This window comes from Bidens hawaiensis, unplaced genomic scaffold (genome assembly GCF_021521415.1).
Source record: "Bidens hawaiensis isolate Kalapana, Puna unplaced genomic scaffold, B.hawaiensis_p1.1 tig00004595_1, whole genome shotgun sequence".
In the NCBI taxonomy this organism is placed as follows: Eukaryota; Viridiplantae; Streptophyta; class Magnoliopsida; order Asterales; family Asteraceae; genus Bidens; species Bidens hawaiensis.
In genome coordinates this window covers 1,764,540-1,780,639 of record NW_027491279.1, presented here as the reverse complement: position 1 = coordinate 1,780,639, position 16,100 = coordinate 1,764,540, and the positions used below count along the sequence as shown (strand labels likewise).

The following is a 16,100-nucleotide window of genomic DNA, read 5'->3' as shown; positions in this document are numbered from 1 at the left end:
CCCACCCTTGGAATCAGGCAACATACCTATATGGATTTGAAAAGTGATTAGACTAACTACTAAAACTTATTGTTAAGTTTGTAATAATAACTCAAAACAAGCTTTGTAAACAGGCAAAACAACACAATCAAACTTTCAAATTTGAAAGTAATCTGATAAACCTAACCCAAACAAACAACCTCCTATTCACCTTGTAACAGTTAAAAAAGATAAAAAGCAATTACGGGTGATAGCATTAAGTTGATGAAGTAATCAATCTAAAACAGAAAGAAAGAATCAATGTTGCTACTTTAAACATAATAGCCGGAGGATATAATATAATCACATCGATCAAAATCAATACACCAACCAAAATGATACGATATATATATATCTCTTTAAGAAGTCTAATAATTCAAGAACATATTGCATCACAAAACAAATACAAGCCTTAATAGCATTAATACCAACAGAACAAACAAAAGATCATGCGAAATGTCTACTAACCTTTCAATCCGTTGCGGTGTCACGGACAGATTGATTTGGCTTCTTGATACGTAAATCCTTAAGGGTTTTCAACGGTAAAGAAACACAATGTCGATTGCCTCGTAATTCGTCGTGAAGCCTACCATGCAGGAGTTTCAACAGGCCATTATTTTTAAATTGGAAAATTCATAAAACTGTACGTTTTCAATGGAATTACTTTTATTGATATTCTTCTTTTGTCCAACCGTACGTATTCATGGAACGTGAGTGTGCCCTTTGATATGGCCTAAAATGTATTTGTCTTGTGCTTTCGGACCATTTCTAATCGAACTCACCCAGTGTTGGAAAAATCGACCTAGGCAGTCAATTTATCGGGCACCAAGTGCGCCAATTTGGCCCCAATCGGTCAACATTGGTTCTAGCCGAATAAAATCGCACCAAATCAACCCAATACGTCCAAAACCTTTTTAAGTAAATTCCTTCCCAAACGATGTTACATATCAAAATAGAATGATCGAAGATTAAGAGAAGAAGAACACAATCACTACAAGAAATTTGAGTTTTAGCGACGACTGTTGGTCGCCGCTATAAGAAATAGCGGTGACATGTCTCCGCTAATTGGTCGCTGCTACAACCCGTCGCCGCTAATGCTTCACCGGAAAGTTTGCAATAGACTATTTCTAGATCTTATACTCAAAAAAGTGAACTTGAAAATGAAATTAATCAAACAAAGTCTAAGAAAAAAAAAACAAGATTAATTTCTCATTAAAATTAGTCTAAGATTACATAATTTCTACAAACAAATACGACATAATCTCTCCTAAATTTACAAGATATAGAAACAAAGGCCGGAGCTTGCAAACACGGCGGACAAGCTTGACGGTGGTTTGCGTGGTGGTGAAGATATGTGGTTGACGTGGTCGGAGCTTGCAAATACGGTGATGGATATTAACAGTGTCCGGAGCTTGAAAACATGGTGGATGAGTTGGCCGGAGCTTGAAGTGGTCCCGAGTTGTTGGTGCGCTGCTGTGTTGAAGGGTTGAAGACTTGAAGATGATACCAAGGCGGTGGCCGGTTGCAGATGCGCCGTAGTGGTGATACCGACGGGTTGAAGACTTGTAGATAGGGTTAATTTATTTAATATTTTTATTGTAAGGCTATCTCGACGACAAGTCCCCGATATAGGAGTAATTAGAAAAATAATAAAACTTTATCTCGACGACTTTTCCTCGAAATAGGGTGATTAAAAAATAATTAATCATTTTTTAATCACCCTATTTCGAGGACATGTCGTCGAGATAGGTGACTCTATATCGACGACTCTATCTCGACGACAACTTTCAGCTATTACGACAATTATGCAACGATGAGGACAAATAGGGCCTATGTCGACGACTTTTGTCTTCGCTAAAGCCCATGTTTGTTGTAGTGGTGGTGCATGAGTGTGCATGTGATCGTGATCAACTGGCTCACGTCGGTGAAAGTTATATATGGTGGCAGCCACACACAAAGCATTTTCGCGAGGAGGGTTCGTGTGGAGTGCATGTTAGCGATGGTAGGAACTCGCCACAGCCGTCCAAGGATTGGCTGCCTAAGAGACTCTTCGTTTGTATGCATTGCACGACTCGTTACTCTTATTTTTAGTTCTGTTATCATCTCACTGAGTAATTCATATCATTTGACATTCGACCATTCGTTCCATTAGAAATTTGGATTCCTTTTTCGTTACTTCATTGTACGGATTTGTTACAGTTGTTGTTTAGTCTCAGAACATTTGTCTTATCAAAATTCGATCTGTTTGATCTTTTAACATCCGTTATGTCCTTGGAGAAATTCGCACTCTGACCTTGTTATGAATACGATATAGTTGATAGAAATGTATTCATTATTGCATGTTTCATTAATTATTTTTGACTCATGAGATTATTGTAACAAACCTTTTATATACCAAGGATTATGACAATTTTAAGTACGTATAACCAAATCCTTACCACACATTATGAACTAGTTGATACATAGACAACTTTCGCCCATATGCATTTTGGACAAGAATTTATTAACTTATTTATTTTATTAGCCAATAACTTGGAATCTTGGATATTCATTTCGCAAACTCAGCTTGCGTATGAGCCGGTTTCAACCCGAACTGATTGATGTGATTTCTTCACAAGAAAAAAGGAAAAGAAGACTTAATTTAGAGAGAGAGAGATTAAACTTGAACAAACTTTTGTGTATAATTTCATTAAAGTGGAGATGGCCAATATATAGCCTACAAACCAAGGAAATGGAAACACACGACTACTGTCACTAACAACTAACTACCTAAACATAGGATCTAAGATATAGAGAACATGGTAGCTAACTTACCCATGATTGAAGTAAATAAGAAAATACTAAATAACATAAAATAGAAATAAGAAATAACATAGATAAATATGCATAAAATATCATGTAGAGATGCCAACCGCCAACCGGGTCACCCACTTGTCCCGGGTACGTAACACTGATATAGGCCAAAGGCCGGTTTGCTTTTAAAGATAATCAAACCTTTAAAAAAGCCGGCTTTAGCGGAGGACTACGGTTGCTTGGCTTGCCGAAATTTCCGCAAGTGTTGCTTGGCTTGCCGACACACGCCCTCGTGGTTTTGGGACTACACTGGAAGAGTTATGTAATGCAGTCAAGGCACATATTCAAAGCACCACGCTACGGGGTGAACTGATTCCTGTCAACGAGATGTCTCAACATATGCAAGATGACATAATTTCCTCAACTATTGCTTGGATTGCTCGGACATGCTCTGATCTTTTTGGGACCCAGAGGAAGAGTATGCTAACGCACTCAAGACAAATACTGAAAGGGCTGGCCAGTTCTCCAACGAGGCAACGGCTTGATGATTCTTTGCTTGAAATGTTGAGCTTTATATACATCTAATATTCTTTCTTCTAATTATGTTTACTCTTTTTCTACATTCCTTATCATGCAAATTAATGACCAAAACACCATTTGGTTTATTTCTTAAATTTGTCCATTTTTCGACTTATAATATCACTCAACGTACATGCCATGGAAGCTAAGTATATATGTTTTGCCATTTCAGGTGACAGCTGAGGCTGACGAGGACATGGAAGCATATATATATATATGATGAAAAAAGTTGAAGACTACTCTAACTAAGCTGCGTTTCTTGTCATTTGAAGCACTTAAGTGACTTTTATATGTTTGATATGTTTTTTTTACAGTCTCGTTGGATTTTAGATACGTCATGTGTTGGCGAGTTTTTTCATTAAAATACGGTTAGCGAGTTAAAGAACTGGTTATTTGAGTCCTTGCAATTTAGCCAAGCAAGTCAGCAGATGTTAGGTAAAAGTCAACGTGGACTGACTGTTAGGTTTACGTGTGTTTCCATTTCCTTGGTTTGTAGGCTATATATCGAACATATAAAAGTCATCAAATGACAAGAAACGCAGCTTAGTTAGAGTAGTCTTCAACTTTTTTCATCATATATATATATATGCTTCCATGTCCTCGTCAGCCTCAGCTGTCACCTGAAATGGCAAAACATATATGCTTAGATTCCATGGCATGTACGCTGAGTGATCGATATTATAAGTTGAAAAATGGACAAATTTAAGAAATAAACCCAACGGTGTTTTGGTCATTAATTTGCATGATAAGGAATGTAGAAAAAGAGTAAACATAACTAAAAGAAAGAATATTAGATGTATATAAAGCTCACCATTTCAAGTGCCTCAGCAGGTTTTACTTGGTACAAAACTGTTAATCATAAGCAGAAAAATATTAACATTTTTCCAGGTATATTATATTATTTACATGTGTAAATAACCAAAGGAAATGAAGATCAGTCTAGATTCTAGAGCATGTATCTGCACAAGCTTCACCATAAATGTATGTCGATTAAGTAGGGACGGATTAATGACAAATGATTAACTACAAGGATAGAAGAATGGAACGATACATTGCATTGCATTCCATTCCATTCCATTCCATTATCGTGCAAGTTTCACTCAAGCAAGAATAATTATAATTTTCTAGCAAATATAGGTCTAACAAAGCTTTTGAGAGATTATATAGTTTTATTGAAGAAGAAAAGAGACCAAGTTGATGACTTTCATTCTATTCCTAGAGGGATGGAAACAAAGCACCCTAAGAAATATATTGAGCATTATATATATATATATAGAGAGAGGTGCAGAATGTGGAGGTGCTACTGAAGATGGGGAAGTGTTCTGGCATAACATCAGAGTTGTGTCTTCCTGAGGCTATAGCTGATTATAGTCCCGTGACAGGTTCACAGGTCATTATTGGCACACCGGGTACTATTAACAAATGGATAGCAGCCAAGAAGCTGTGTACATCTCATTTGAAGGTCCTTGTGTTTGAGGAGGCAGATCTTTTGCTCGTAGAGGTGATCTTTTCGATATGTGCTTGCTTCTTTAATTTCTGTTAAAACTCTATTTGCTTGTTTGGTACTCTATACCCTAAGGGATTCTTCACTGTATCCTCAACAACACATAACGAAAACTCACACATTCTAAAAAGTTGATTACCTAGCGCTTTCTAAAAAGTTGAGAGGTCGTCTTAGTTGATATATAACCATTGCATTATAATAAGTTTATATATATACTTTTTAATTTAATCGATGCGCGTCACTACTATAGGAGTTGGTAGATTTATTATTATTGTTTTTTTATCTTATGCATAATGTAATCAGTAGTTGATAAGCGACTCCTGATTTCCTTTGCAACATCTTGTTGTCTGAGACATTGCTAGTAAGTTATGATTGATGTAGTTTATGTTGTTCAGGGTGGTTTTAAAGAAGATGCTGTGAGGATGGTGAAGGAAATTGTCAGGTATGTTGTCATTATAATTATAATTAATTATGTTAATCGAGTTCTATATATGTTTTCCGACTACACTGATTTAAACAAAAACAATGTACGTACAGGTTCTACTGTCTTCGGTTACATTCGATGACACCGTCAAGGCTTTTGTATCAACAATTGTGAAAGATCTTTTTGTACAAGAATTCCACCAATTGTTTGTTAACAAGGAAGAACCGTCTTTGGATTCTGTCAAGCAATATAAAGTGAATGTACCTGACGAGATCTCAAAGATTATATTTGGGGGTGCAAACAATTATATTTGTCGGATCTAGAGAAAAGTGCCGGCATGTTACATGAGGAACTTGTTACGTGTGGTATGCGGTGACAACTATTCGAGGTGCTCTTACACTAATAGACGGGTTGACTCAGGTTCTAATATCAACACATTATCTTACTCGGGGGTTTGATCAATCTCAGGTTAATTAGTTGGTATCCTCGCTTTCGTATTTTATACGATTTTATTGTCTAGTAATTGTATTTTATTCCACAGGTTAATCTGGTAGTTAACTATGATCTCCCAGTTAAAAGTTGTGAATATCCTCCAAAGCCTGACTATAAAGTATACGTACTTGCACCGCGTAGGCAGAGCAGGACGGTTTGGTCGCAAGGGTAACTTTATTGATTTGTTTCATTCTCTATACTTTTGAGTGTAACAAACTGTTTACAATGTTACAGGAGCTGTATTCAAATTACTTGTGTGTGTGTGTATGCCTGTATGTGTGTATATATATTATTTGTACATGACGAAACATAGTTGCTCATGAACGTAAATGGTCGTTTAAAAATATTGATCATGGTTTTTTAAAAATTGAACAAACCTCCAAAGTCCAAACGCATGGTTTGTTTTCAGCACAGTAATAGGGTTTTTGGGAATATATATCTAGTTATATCAGAGGATCATTGTATGGATCTATTATAGAATCGACGCATATTTTTTTTTCTAATGTTTAAATCTTGTAGGTGTCATGGACAAGCAATGTCGACTTCAAGAACGCGTTGAAGAAAGCTGGTGTGATGTAAATCGTTTGTATCAGTCCTTAATTTCATGTCGAAATTAAGTTCGTATTGGTCCTTAACCTAACGTTAAACTTCAAAGCCGAACTAGTTTTTTATTGGATGTGTGATATTGATTTTGCTTTAGTAGGTTTGGGAAACCAGTTTTGTTTATGAATGTAGAACTTCTCTTGACCTAGCAGTCTTTTCGGATTCAGGTTCATGAGGGCCGATCCCTGACAGCGTATGTTAATTTGTTACGTTGAGACCTAGAGACAACTTGATCCTTTTATCTTTATTAATATTTTTATTACTATTTTTCTACTAACTCAAATTAATTCTTCCAACGTAATTAATTTGTTACGTTGAGACCTAGAGACAACTTGATTGTATTTAGTGTACACTTGTTATTGTTATACATCAGATGGATGTAATTGTATATAATTAAAGAGAACTAGTTGCTTGCCTCTCCACGTGTTGTGGTGGAAACGTAATGTGAACTCAGTCAGTATCGGGTTGATCGGTCTGTTACGCCATCGGTTTGATTTATTACGGTATCGTTTTGGTTCTTACGTTGCCTGCATAGTAACCAAAAATGAAATTCAAAAAGTGAAGAGATACGACCAAAAAGGTATACACATGTGAGTGTATGTTTGATAAACAATTAACTCGCGTGTTGCGACGGACACGCGACCGAAACTCGGTCGATTGGTTACATAGGAAATAATGTGTGTAATTTATCTATTTTTAAGTTTTTGACGTTTTAAGTATTAAGTGTTTCAAATATATTGTTAACAAAGTTCATACATTTGATGAATAGTAAATAGTGGTTGACATTTTGGTTTTTAATATATATATATAATTATATAATGGGGGATATGATTATGTGCTTAACAACTAATTCTACACTTTATAACATTGTTTGTTGCTAACATTTTTAGGTTTAATGTCAAGCTCAAACTCTGCCTCGTTTAACATGTTTGGTGCACTTGAACCGGGCGGGCTTACCGATCTGCGATTCAAGAATTTGCTGCGCTATTTGAGTAAATTGTCCAACAATCAGTTGAGAACATTTCAAAGGGTGAATCAGAACAGAAACTAGAGATGTTGACCAAGGCTCTGAAGCAGCTTGAGGACATGTTTAAAGTCTTTGATAAAGAATACACCGGTTACTTGGATTAAAGGAATACGAAGGTGCAAAAGTTGATAGGCAGTCGCGGTGCAGAAATGCGAGGTTATTATGAACATAACAATGCCTACGACAATAGTCAGAGATGTAAGATCTTTTAGAGCTCATAGATATACAATTTAATAAATGTGAATTTCTTTATATAACCTAATCTAATGATCCTGTAACAGAGATCTTTTACTATGTTGAATATTTCAAAACCTAGATTAATAAGACCATTTGCTTTGACACTACTACGGTGGAGCTGCTTTTTAAAGGGTTTTCAACTCGATTCAACGCTTACTTTAAAATGATTCTAGATTATCATGGTCTTAAAGGTGTTGATATAGAGGCACGCATTGCCCACATAGGCTTTCTCAAGGAACAATGTATTGAGATGTTTGAAATATGTAAAAAACATGTTGAAGATCAAGAGGTTGAACTTCAATATTTGATTGAAGCTTTGAACCTAAAAAGGAATCACTTTGATGATATAAAGGAAAAAGTTGTTTCGAGAAAAAACGAGCATACTCTATCCGAACTTGAAGGGTTTAAACTTGAAATTGGAAATTTGGGTATTCCATCAATGTTGGAACGCAACGAGTAAAATAAAAAATGGTGGGAAGATCAATTAAAAAGCGACATAATGAATTTGAAATGACTTGCAAAAATACGTTATGGATATGAACTTTCACATGAGTCCATGGGGCTGAAGAACAAGGTAGATCTGAAGAAAATTAAAGTCTTGAATTTGAGTGATGAAAATATTCATGAACGAATTGATAGGGCCACGGGAGAAGTTGATTGTCTTGTTGAAAGGACCTTGTCATTGAAGAAAGAGGTTGGTGAAACACTCAGGAGGATAAGATATTAAGCCCGAAAGATGGAGAAATGTTAATTATAAAGTGACAAATGAAAATAAGAAACAAAAGGTGACATACTATCATATTTTTTTGTTTGAGCAATCCTTTAGCACATTGTTTTGCTATTTCAGTTTCAAGTACTTTTAAGATTTGATTTTGGTATTGATATATGCTTATATGGATGTATTATGCTTTTATATAGAGATTGATATATATATATATATATATATATATATATGTGTGTACGCTTTTAAGATTTTGATGTTGATATATGCTTTATCTAACCGGTATTACGGGGGTTGTTTTATATTTTCGTTTCTAATTTTTATTTATTTTTTGAATATTTATTTTTTTATTATATGAAAGTTAATAATATACTTATGTTTTGATGATAAATTGTTTCACAAATAAATTAGATGTTATAACCCGGTTTAAAAGCTATATGGGTTTGATGAGACCCAAAACCCGTTTATTTTTACTATAAAATTGTTTTTTTTAATTATAAAAAATATATTTTTTTAAATAAATCATATATTAATTTTTAGTATATCCCTACATTATAGGATTTTAATATCAAATATTTGGTGATATTAATTTTTAATTTAATGAAATCTTATAACCCGTTTAAGAAATATATGGGTTTGATGAGACCCATACCCGTGAAATCGGGTCAAATGCATGAGAAGACTCTATTTAAAAATCAAGCAAATATGGTGACTTCAAAAAAATGGGGAGCAACCACGTCGCGACACGTGAGATGTTTATGATTTCGTTTATATATATTATAGATATATATTTTGATATTGACATGTTTTTATCTAAATAGTGTGTATGATAAATATGTAACTACACTTTATAGAATGTTTGTAAATATTCAAATAAAGTACTACACTCTATTTTAAAAATAGCATTTAAAGAATAATAGTATAATACATTAATACCTTCAATACTTTAATTCCTTAAATAATATTTTAATAAAATTATTATATTATACTATTATAGAGGGATGAAGAACAATAATGTATAATATATAATTGAACTATAACTTGATTATTTTAATTGCATTTGATCGAGGAACAATTATAATGATGCTTTGAAATGTTGGTTCATAAGGCGATTATAATGATGCTTTGAAATGTTGTTTCAGAAGGCCTAATGTCTTTTCGATGTGTAGCTAATTTTTGTATCCAATTTTCTTCAAAAATACCAAATATATATATATTATTGATAAGTAACTTCTTCTTTCTTAAAAATGTAAAACATACAAGGTATACGACTAACTTTCTTTTTGAAAAACCAAAATTGTTCCTAGATGGTAAACGACAAGCTTGTGGTCATGCCGTCAATTAACTTTACGCTCTTTTAAGAGTTTTTTTTATCAAAATGGGTGATGGGGAAAAATTATTTATCATAATAGGTGATTTTGAAAGTATTTACCAAAATAAGGTTTTTTTATTCATACCTATTTTCTAATAATCTATTGTTTTTTTTTTTGAACTACCAACTAAGTAACGCCAGATACTTCGTACGCGGCCCTCATTGGCTAAAGGTAGCCCGAGCCGGCCACTAGTCCGGACGGACGGAGCCCCTAGCGGCCCACCTATTGAGGGATTCACCGGATAAAACCCGACCCCCACGCCCGTCAAATGGCACGACAGCGAGGAGCCGGTAAAACCGGGTGAGATCAGGACTCGAACCATGGCAAACCATGATCATTCTTCATATCTCCCATATAAATAGGTAATAGTGAGGTTTGAACCCCATACCTCTCACTAATAAAGTGAGTGCTCTACCATTAAGCCACAACCCATTTATTTTTCTAATAATCTATTAGAGTTTATTTTACTTTTATTTAGTCCATTAATCTATTATATCATCTTTTTTAATTTTGTTTTTTTCAATCAACTAATTATATTTCTTTTCCCCATAACCAATTTCAGTTGTAAACATGATATCCATTGTCTTTGTATATAAATTTGGATGCAATTACAAATTAATTCGAGTGTTCTGAACATGTTTAATAGGTCAACAATTGATCGGTCGCTATGACATTAAGACAGTGATATAGTATACATCGATTAATAATTTAGTCATACAATGTATACAATTTGAGTCAAAAGGTATAATATACGTTTGAAAAAGTACAAGTTAATAAACATGAAAATAAAAACTAGCACGGTAGGTATGGAGAGGATAAACTCATAAACCGATTAGTAGTTTTTTTCTTCTTTTAAACCTTAAAAATAAAAGTAAATAAGTGATAAATAGAAAAAACCTAATTTTGTAAATACTTTCAAAATCACCTATTATGGTAAATAATTTTTCCTCACCACCCATTTTGGTAAAAAAATCACCTATTATGGTAAAATCTTTTTCATTATTGTTTTTTCTTTATTTAAACATTTACTCCATGTTTGAACTATTCATGTTTTAACCTTCATATACATTTTTTTTAATTGAACGGCAAAAAAATAAAAGAATGTTATGTTGAGGAAGTAATTTCGTTCATTTTTAAGACTAGAATTCATAAAAAATAATAGTAATAATAAATAAAATTAAAAAATCAACCACCCCTTTGTTTCCAAATTTCAACGTGTGTTCGAGGAAGCCAAAACAACGATGGATATACACTATTAATTACGAAATAATCCTTATAAAATCTTTTTTATAATGGAATGTAAGTATTTCGGTATTTATATTTATATAAAACTCGTTTAAAATAATAAACAAACATATTGGTATTTCATAAAATAAATTTTCAGAGAAAGACGAGATAACTTAAGAAGGTGATTATGGTACGTTCAAGCGTGTCTAGCTATCAAGTTAACCATGTTGTTTAGACTTTCCATTGTCCTTACTATATGACTGTTCCAGCTATCAAGTTTATCGGCATGAATCTTGCACATGCCTTCCAAACCCAAATCACTAACTTCATCAGCAATGTATCGCAGTTGTACAGATGTTTTTCTTGAGATTTCGTGTCTTTGTCTGTCAAGCTCTTCATTCAGATCTTTCAACTCTTCATACGCCTGCGGAATGTCCTCTTTTATCATTTTCTTGATATGACTATTCAAGTCCGACTTGATATTACCAAATGTTTCTTGTAAGACATCCAAAGCATCATAGGTGTTTTCCACATGTTCTTCCATCAGTAACCGAATATAGGCTTGGTTGGTGTGCTTCAATGCCATTAACTGCCTTTTCAAATTCATTTTGTAAGTGTCATATAACTCTTCTGTCAAGCCATCATAGTCAACCATGTTGTTTAAACCAACTCTACATTCCTGGTATTGTTCGTAAAATCCTGTTTTGTTAGCATAACCAAATATTTAAACAAAATCAATGTTTGTTTATAAAAATATATGTAAAAAATCTTACCATCAGCCAAGAGATCCGTCTGATTTTCTCAGGAATATTATGGTATTTTCGTATTTGGTACGGTTCATCTCATAATATTCATTCTTGTCGATAGCCTCTATCAACTTATCTACTTCTCCACTTATCATTTTTTGACATGCACTAAGGCAATGTGTAATGGGCGAGAAATGGGGCGAATTGGGGCACTTTTTGTGGAGCACACCGCCCCTGGGCGAATTTGGGGCGAAAATGGGCGGTGGCGAGGTGTATTTGTCGCCAGAAGGAAGAAAGATCTTATTATTATTATAATACTATGTGTGTGTTATATACATGTATATATATATATATATTATATGAAAAGGGTTCAAATAAAAAGAAAGAGTTTCCTAAGAATGGTAAGAACCAATAGATTTTTGACAAGTGGCATGACAACCTATGGTGAAAGAACAATTTTAAGAAACTATGTCGGTTATAGTGGTGAAAGAGTAATTATAGGAAACTATGTCGGTTTTTGGTAATTTTAAATCTCAACCATTGATTAACATGATCCAATGGCTATGATTTATTTCTAATCTTCCTAGTAAACTACTTCTTTTTAGTATTACCTTCCCCTATATTATATTACTATTTGTAGCCCCTACACCCTTACACCCTAAAAACAAATTCTCACCTCTTGCTGACTGGGCGCCACACGGCGCAAAACGCCCTAATTTGTAGCCTCTCCACTACGCATAGCCTAACAAACGTTTGTGTAATTAAAGCCACCGGCTTGTACTTGAAACATGTTAAAACCATGTAGCTTTGACAACTTTCCAAATTCCCATCAACTTTTCTAAAAAAACAGAGACAGTCTCATTAGTAACAAGTGTGAGAGCATAAATCGGATGAGTATGATCCGTTAGACCCGTCTAACCCATTTATTGATACATAGGGTATCGGGTTTTGTCTGGTTCTAGAAACGGGTCTCACAAATAGTGTTACAAAAATGGCTAATTAGTAATTAATTAAAAATATGCAAGCTGAAATGACAACAGAAAGATATAAAATCATCAAAATATGTCTTTGTTCGATTGATTATAATCATGAGAAGCCAGTGTAAATATAAACTAATTCAACTTAAATTTATAAATACCATTGAAAATACTTAACTGTGACTAATCTTTGAATCTGATATATTAATTTATATTTATGGATATCTAGTCAACGTGGGTTCATTTCAAAGAAACTAGTAGTTCATTAAAAGGTGATTTTTTTAGTAGAATTTTTAGAAAATACTCCCACATTAATCTGGAATCTCAAGTTTTAAATGAAATAATAACTGTCACATGCTAATAATAGAATTGAATAGATTTATTTATTAGTTTTTTTTTAAATCAAATCGAAGTTTTATATAATTTACTATATAAAACAATCCGACCAGTGAATCGATAAGACGGCTAGTTCATAGTTCGGTTCGGTCTTGATAACATTGCAAAAAAAAATTAAAAGAACCACAACACGTCTTATCATTCGGTTCTAAATTGGGTATATGGTCAAGTTCGGTTTTAGAAACGAGTAGCCCACCATAACATATGTACATTGTTGGGTATCCTGAGCACAACAATGTACATAATTGGTATGCATTTCTAGAAACGGGTCCCGCAAGCAGTTTCAGAAAGTATCAAATAATGTTTCAAAAAAGGGTTTCATGAAAAAGAAGGCTCTATAAATTGATAATGAAAATGATTGAAAACAACAACTGTTTCAATGTTGAATGTTACTAGTGATCTAAAACCCTTCAAAGACAGAAATATCTCAATAAAATCGACACCAAAATGGTTTATTCAAAACGAAATTTTAATGTTTTATAAAAAAATTATTATAAAACCACCCCCCCCCCCTTTTAAATATCTCATAAAATATTTATTCGGTCAAACCTTTTTTTATTAGTTTCTTTGATTTCACCTCCTAGCTGATATTTTGTAGTTTATCAAGCCATTAAAAAAGAAAAGCTTATTTTAGTAAGTTCTTAAACCATTTCAAAATATGGTTTGCACGAGTAGAGTCGGGGTGGGTTCAGGTAAACGAGCCAGGTCAACTAGGCTAGAGTTTGATCTTGAAGCCAAACGAGCCTAAGATCGAGCTAGCAAGCCGAGCTTGAGTCGAGTTTGTCTCGGTTACAAAAATGAGCCTGCTCGGCTCAAATTGTTTCAAACAAAATTTTTTGCTAGTTTTATTCAAACGAGTTACAAGCCACGAGCCTTTTTGAACATCCCTAGGTTTTAGGAAACTTTATTAGATTTCAACATTCATGAATTCAAAGGGTTTTAAAAAATTCGCTAACATTTTGTTTAGAAAGCCCTAATCTCAAGAAAACAAATTCAAGGTTTAAAATCATTTTAAAACCCTGTGTTAATAAAGGTAAATGTATTAAAAAATATATATATACTTTTTGAAGAAAAACAAGGTCCGATTTTCAAGTAAACATAATATTTAGAGAGAAATATAAATAAAATTGATTAAAAAACAAGAACATTCATGTTACTAACCTTTGGAGATCCTCCTATCTGGCGTTCATTGAAGAAATCATGTGGAAAGTGAAAACACTCTCAAAACCCTTACAAAACAATATTTAAGGAAAAGGACAAGAAATAAACTTGTATTCACTTTTTTTACTTTTTATTTATTTATTTATATTTATCGTTTATTCCTTTTTATATTTTTGATTATTAAGTATTTTTAGATTTTGAGTATACTTTTCACTAAGTTTGTCTTAAGTTATTCAAAACATGTATTTATAGTATTTACTTTACATTCAATTTGGTGTTCTTTAACACGCTTATTTTCGTAACAAGGTGAATACTATTGTGTCGTGCTTATTTATGTAACCCTTTGTCATATTTTAATAATTTAAAATATTTAACGTTCACTTTCGCAAGAATGTAATTATTCTATCGTGTTTATTTTTTCCATGTACAATATGGATGAGCCGTGAGCATAGTAATTGACCCAGCTTTGTGTTTAGTAGGATAGGTTATGCTATACGATTAAAAGAGTGTTGCGGCGTAACTTCTTGTCCGTTTACTTGCTACCTAATTGTAATCGCTTATCTTAACAATAACATGAATATCAAATACGAGTCACATCAAAACCTTAACTTTTTATACATTTTACAAGTAAATGTACCATACTTACAAAAAATAATAATAGTTTGCTTTTGTTGTTTCTAAATAATCACTAACTTCTTTTATAATACATATCGAGTTTATTAAATCAAATCACATGTTCATATTTTCAGAAAATTATGTAAGATAGTGTATCATTTCATCATCCGTATGTAATAACCAAAAAGATTATGAGATCTGAAAACGGTAGATCATTTTCAAAGTGATACCAATTTATTTATTATAATACGAATAAGATGTATTTAAATAATTTTTGTGTTTTTAACAGGGAACTTTTATAAAAAAGGCCGAAGCCCAAAACTCGCTCCATAGGCCGGAGGAAAATCAACAAAACTAACAACTTGCTCTTCGGCCTATTTTTGAACCAAATAAAATCCAGAGATATAACATAGTTAATAATACCATGGATAAAACTGATTTTCCAACTCTTTGTTTTAGAACAACTTTTTGTTTATAGCATTCCAAATCTTCAACAAGTGATCAACACTAAACCATGAAATGCTTTCTTCTCCCCAACCCCGCTTTTAAATAAAACTCTAAAATGTCTCTTACCGAAAAAGCATAAGGCAGAGGAACCTTGAACCACAAACTTAAAGCAATCCAAACCGCTGAAGAGACGGGTCAACCAGCGAATATGTGATCAGTCACAAAGCACGCAAAGTCGGTCCAGGACATGAATGTTTTTTTTTTACTTAGCACTGATTTGTTTATGATTTTATCCAACTTCGTCCTCCGATCATTAATTTTAAATAAGTTTGTTAGTAATTATAACTAAAGATTGCAAGCTAATTTGTTAGCAATTTTTTATTCGTTTTAAATCTATTAAGTTATATTTCAAACTTTTTTAGAGTTTTTATTAAGAAAAATATTAATATCGGTTGGTATTTTCTTTAGCTCCTTGAAATGGTACCTGGTACCGGTTACAAGTTTTTAAAAAAATCGGGATCGATACTGGTATTTACCAAATTTTTGCCTACGTAACCGGTCCCGATAACAATACCAAAGTTTTGAGAAATACTGAGAATTTGATATCCCTACTCGTAGCTCCTTTTATACCATATATGAGTTTGCATTTTATCCGGACGTCATATTTTATAACAATTTATATTTCTTTTTTTTTTAATATTTAAATATGAAACTAGTTATCACTATAATAACAATATATATGTACTCTGATGTTAAAATT

General features: G+C 33.1%; 1 pseudogene; it reads left to right on the top strand.

Moving 5' to 3' along the window:
• The first annotated feature begins 2,922 nt into the window (after positions 1-2,922).
• Positions 2,923-8,137, top strand: LOC143627063 (DEAD-box ATP-dependent RNA helicase 38-like; annotated as a pseudogene).
• Positions 8,138-16,100: the final 7,963 nt, after the last annotated feature.